Source organism: Pelobates fuscus, chromosome 12, assembly GCF_036172605.1.
Source record: "Pelobates fuscus isolate aPelFus1 chromosome 12, aPelFus1.pri, whole genome shotgun sequence".
Classification (NCBI taxonomy): domain Eukaryota; kingdom Metazoa; phylum Chordata; class Amphibia; order Anura; family Pelobatidae; genus Pelobates; species Pelobates fuscus.
The window spans coordinates 20,194,309-20,200,165 of NC_086328.1; the positions used below are offsets into that span (position 1 = coordinate 20,194,309).

At 39.4% G+C, this 5,857-nt stretch overlaps 2 pseudogenes; both read left to right on the top strand.

Moving 5' to 3' along the window:
* The first annotated feature begins 1,834 nt into the window (after window positions 1-1,834).
* LOC134578456 (craniofacial development protein 2-like) lies at window positions 1,835-2,612 on the top strand (annotated as a pseudogene).
* Window positions 2,613-2,719: 107 nt separating this feature from the next.
* Window positions 2,720-3,612, top strand: LOC134578458 (uncharacterized; annotated as a pseudogene).
* The last annotated feature ends 2,245 nt before the right edge of the window (window positions 3,613-5,857 follow it).

The window sequence follows — 5,857 nt, forward strand, 5'->3', positions numbered from 1 at the left end:
GCCTTGTCATTTGTGTGTTTTTACATTTTCCACAAAAATACTTGTGAAATGGCTAGAAACATTTTAAAATCTAGCGGGAAACATATTGGCTCAACATGAGCTGAAATCAGGACCAGAGCAAATACCACCTCCTCTGAAGGTTCTGCGAGCTTTGCTACCAGCTTATAGAGGTGTTCTAACCATCGCATAGGCTGGGCAATGAACTAGTGGACAGGGGTTTACGAGATAAGAGCAGACTCTATAAACCAGAAGGTTAGGCTCCTGATTGGTGCAGCTTCTTCCTGGTGTTAAGGGAGTGGTCCACTGAAGCCACAGTCAGTTTATCTGATCTGTGCATCTCTAGGATTTTGGAATGTTACTATTTAAAAAAAAAAAAAAAAAAAAAGGTTTTGTATTAAAAATAAGGTTAATTTTTGACCACTGATTGCCTTTAATATTTGCAGACTTCTTACATTCTACATATTTTAAGTGACATAACCAATTTAAGTTTTAACAGATTTGTTATAGCTGTGGTTGATAGGTTATATTGCAAGAATATAAATTCTGCCCGTAGAAGAGTTTCATGATGATCTTGTACTTGTGAGGCACTAACGCTAAATCTGGCTGCAGATATCGAAATATCTCATTACCTGGAAAATGTCACTGAATGTACTGTACACGCTGCAGTGATGACTGTATTCACCTTTAGCACTATCCACTGTGTAGGTTACGGCACTGAATGAAACGCAAAGCTCGAGACATGGGGACATGAATGTGTGATTTTATTGCTGGCATTATAGCAAATGATCAAACAACTGAAACCAACTGGTTATGTCAAAACGAAAACACAGTTTTTCTACCCAAGCACAATGGGGTTACTTCTTAGAGCATCATTATGGGGTTTAAAATGGAGCAGTTGCTATAGACAGCAACGGAATATTTGTGATGATTTTTCCACCGTCAGAATATTGCCCTAGAATTCTCCTTTATACCTTAAACATTTGTGTAGATCAAAGAACAGGTGTATTCAGAACTTCCTTACGTGACTTCTGATGAAAGCAGGTTAGTGACCTCAAAATGAAAAGCAGAAAACGAAAAAAAAAAAAAATATATATATATATATATATTAAAAGCATTTTGTAAAACATAAAACAGACTTTATGCCTGTGTTAAACATTAAAAATAAAATGTAATACACTGAATAAGTGCAGAGTAGGACATGCAGAGTCCCAAATGGAAAACAATTTAAGTACATTTTGTGCATGAGGTTAAATTAGAAGCCAGTATGTGACATTCGGCGGTAACGTAAGTCACACTAACTGTACAGTACATAGAATAACTCCACATGATCTCACTTATTTCAGTGTGTTATCATTCCCAATATTTTCTTTTATTATATTATACTGTACATTAATGAGAGCAGAAGCTCTGTGTTTTCATGCAGCAGTTACACAATCCAATAGCGTACAAAGAGATGGTTTCAACCTTTTTATATGCAGTTTACATTGTATTGTAAATGTAAACTATGCAATAAATAGAAAATAAAAAAAATAAAAAAATAATAAGAGCTGAATTGAAAAATCTATTTGTCACTTCTTAATAATTCTTGGTTTAGTAAATGACCCCATTTTTTTCACCATTCTTTGGAGAATGTTTCTCCAGTCCTACAATGTGAGTCCTCTTCTGGATCGCTACCTTGCCGTGGTGAAGGGGCTTGTGTACTTCAATGAAGCTATCAGCTATATCATGTAGGGACACCCAAGATGGGCAGGTCATACCAGAAAAGTCAAAGAAATCGCGGTCCACTGGAGAAGGAACTAGCAACCCACTCCAGTAACTTTGCTAAGATAACCATATGGACAAGCACAACCAGAGACATAACAATATGGCACTGGAAGATGAGCCCTTCAGGTCAGAAGATACCTACCACATTACTGAGGTAGAGCAGAGGGCAAGTATGAGTAGCACCAGATCTAATGAAGTAGTTGGGCCAAAGCCGAAAGGACACCCATCTGCGGATGTGTTTGGAAGGGAAAGGAAAGTCCGCTGCTGCAAAGAACAATTTAACATAGGAACCTGGAATGTTAGAACTATGAACCAAAACAAATTGGATGTGATAAAACATGAGATGCCAAGGTTAAACATCGATATCCTGGGAATTAGTGAACTCAAATGGACTTGAATGGGACATTTCACATCAGACAACGATCACATCTTCTACTGTGAAGAATCCCGCAGAAGAAATGGAGTAGCCATCATAGTAAAAAAAATGGGTGGGCAAAGCAGTGCTCAGCACCAACCCAATAAATGACAGAATGATTTCAATTCGAATTCAAGGCAAGCCATTTAACATCACAGTAATCTAGGTTTATGCTCCAACCATGGATTCTGAAGAGGCTTAAATTGTCCAGTTCTATGAAGATATTCAACACATGATAGATATAACACCAAGAAAATATGTTACTATCCTCATAGGAGACAGCAATGCTAAAGAAGGCAACCTAGAGACACCTGGAATAATTTGCAAGTTTGGCCTTGGAGTTCAAAATGAAGCAGGTCAAAGATTAGTAGAATTATGTCACGATAATTCTCTGGTCATAGCAAACACCTTCTTCCAACAGGAGACTGTGTAGACTGAAGGAAAGCGAAAGGTAGTGGGAAAAAAAATTGTCCAATTGAATGCAGAATTCCAAAGAGACAAGAAGACATTCTACAATGAGCAATGTAGAGAGATAACAGAATGGGAAAGTCAAGAGATCTATTCAAGAAAATTGGGGATCTAAAAGTTACCTTTCATGCCAAAATGGGTGTGATAAAAGACAAAAATGTCAGGGACTTAACAGAAGAAAATAAGATAAGGAAGAGATGGCAGGAATACACTGAAAATTTATACAGGAAGGATCTTAACAGCACTGATGACCTCAATAGTTGGTCCAATGAGATGGGACCAGAAATCTTGGAGAGCGAAGTGAGATGAGCCCTAGGATGCCTTGCAGATAACAAAGCTGCAGGAGTTGATAAAATCCCAATTGAACTATTCACAATTCTGCAAGATGATGCTGTGAGAATTCTGCTTGCCTTATGTCAACAAATTTGGAAAACTCAACAGTGGCCAAAAAACTGGAAAAGGTCAGTCTACATTCCAATCCCAAAAAAGGCAATGCCAAAGAGTGCTTCAATTATCGAACAATTGCACTAATTTCACATGCCAGCAAGGTAATGCTTAAGATCCTACAAGCTCGACTCAAAAAATATATGGACCAGGAATTACCAGATGTACAAGCTGGGTTCTGCAGAGGACGAGGCACAAGAGATCAAATTGCCAATGTACGATGGATAAAAGACAAAGCCAGAGAGTTCCAGAAAACCATCTACTTATGCTTCATAGACTATTCTAAAGCCTTTGACTGTGTGGATCATAACAACATGTGGCAAGTTCTTAAAGAGATGGGAGTACCAGATGATCTCATCCACCTCCTGAGGAATCTGTATGTGGACCAAGAAACCACAGTCAGAACCGAACATGGGACAAGAGAATGGTTCAAGATCGGGAAAGGAGTGTGCCAAGGTTGTATATTGCCTCAGATGAAGGCGCTTAAAGCAGGGCCGAAACGCGCGTCAGGCAGCTTGTAGGCAGACGCACCTTGTATCTCCTATCCGACCTTAGCCGTAGTCACTTAGTTTAGATTGATGGTGTTGGTGGTGGGGAATTTAGTTATTTAACGGGGAACGTTTCCATTACTAGACTTCGGATTTACTTCCACTCTGAGCAGCATGGGTGGTCTGTAAGGGGACTGCACTGTATGATGATATTTACTCTGCCCAGGGGAAGTAGATAGAATGTATCAGTTGATTGATATTTAGGAGGAGTTTCCCTTCACAATGAGCCATCTCGTAATACTAGGTACGATCCCATGATACTTCTCTACAATAGGATGAACAGTTTAAAGTCCAGCAGGGTTTTCAAGCTGCAGTGCTCTACCCATAGGGACTGGGGGTGAATCAATAAGGTTGTCTAGAGTCTTTTAGCAGCTGGCATCATAATATTCTCTTTTCACCAGCTTAAGTCTACACACTCCATCTGGGTTCAGTCTAGATGAGCGTCTTAGCAGTCAGTAGACTTTAGAGTCTTTTAGCAGCTGGCATCGTAATATACTCTTTTCACTAGTTTAAGTCTACACACTCCATCTGGATGATTTTTCCAGGACATTATTAGGCTTGATGATTAATCAATTGGGGAATAAACCCTGCACAAGAGTTAAGGTGTTATGGCTCGATGTCTGCCTACATTCTTTATTTATTATTTTGTCATCTTTGGGTTCATGTTATAGGCATTAGTATAGTTTTTATCTACCAATATTAAAAGTTAAGTTTTAACTTGTACAGGTATTAACTAGGGACCGCCTACAGGTTTTGGACCCTTGGGGTATTTTCTCTCCTTTGGGTCCTTCTTTTCCTTAAGGTTGTATATTGTCACCTTATTTATTCAACTTATATGCGGACTACATTATACCTAAGGCTGGGCTGGATGAATCCAAAGATGGAATCAATATTGATGGAAGAAATATCAACAACCTCTTATACGCGGATGATACTACTCTGATGGCTGAAATTGAGGAAGAACTAAAGGACCTGTTGATGAGGGTAAAAGAAGAGAGTGCAAAAGCTGGCTTGCTGCTTAACGTTAAAAAGACCAAGATCATGGCAAACAGCACTCTTAGTTCCTGACAAATAGATGGGGAAGAAGTGGAGGCAGTGACAGATTTTATTTTCCTGGGATTTAAGGTCTCTTCAGATGGTGACTGTAGTCATGAAATTAAAAGACGTTTGCTTCTTGGGAGGAAAGCTATGGCAAGCTTGGACAAGCTGGTAAAAACTAAAGATATCACACTATCAACAAAGATCTGCATAGTCAGAACTATGGTATTCCCAGTAGTAACATACGGATGTGAGAGCTGGACTATAAAGAAGGCTGAGCATCGTAGAATTGATGCCTTTGAATTGTGTTGTTGGCGAAAACAGCTTAGAATCCCTTGGATTGCAAGAAAATCCAATAAATCCGTACTACAGGAAATCAAGACAAACTGTTCACTGGATGCTATGATCATGAGGATCAAGCTCAAATATTTTGGCCATAAAATGAGAAGGCAGGATTCTCTAGAGAAGACTCTGATGCTGAAAAAAATTGAAGGCACACAAAGAAGGGGATGACAGAGACGGAGATGGATAGATGAAGTCACTGAAGCCACGAACATGAAGTTCTTGGAGCTCAGTGGGGCAGTGACTGACAGATGTACCTGGTGTGCTATGGTCCATATGGTCACAGAGAGTCGGACTCGACTGAACGACTAAACAACAACAACAACAGAATGTGAGTAGACTTGTAGTCCGGTTGGCAGTAATTATGGCACTTGAGACACTGTGGGTAAATCCTCAAATAAATCAATTCTGGCTACTGTTACAGGGAAAATAAAACAAGTCAATTTATTGTCAAATTCACAGAATTATATGAAGGGCGGAGATTGTGCAGACCACATTTAGAGTTTGAATGGGGTCCAAAAGCCAGATGTGTCTGCTTCAGTTACATTTGACTAATAGAAAGGGGAATAGCTTTCAAAGTGATCCCTGTGCCTACAGTCCTTACCTATAAGAATGATTTGATTGGATATTGTTCAAGAGGAACATGAATATCTAAGGATCTTGAATACCCCGTTCTCCTCTCCCAACATCCTTTGGGGTGCAAGACTGACCCAAGACATGTTGCTGCTTTGATCCACTGTCAAAATCAGCATTCCCATATACCAAACACAACACACACACAACTAACCTCTTGCATATACCAATCACATCTAAACAGGCAAAAAGACCCCCAAAACAT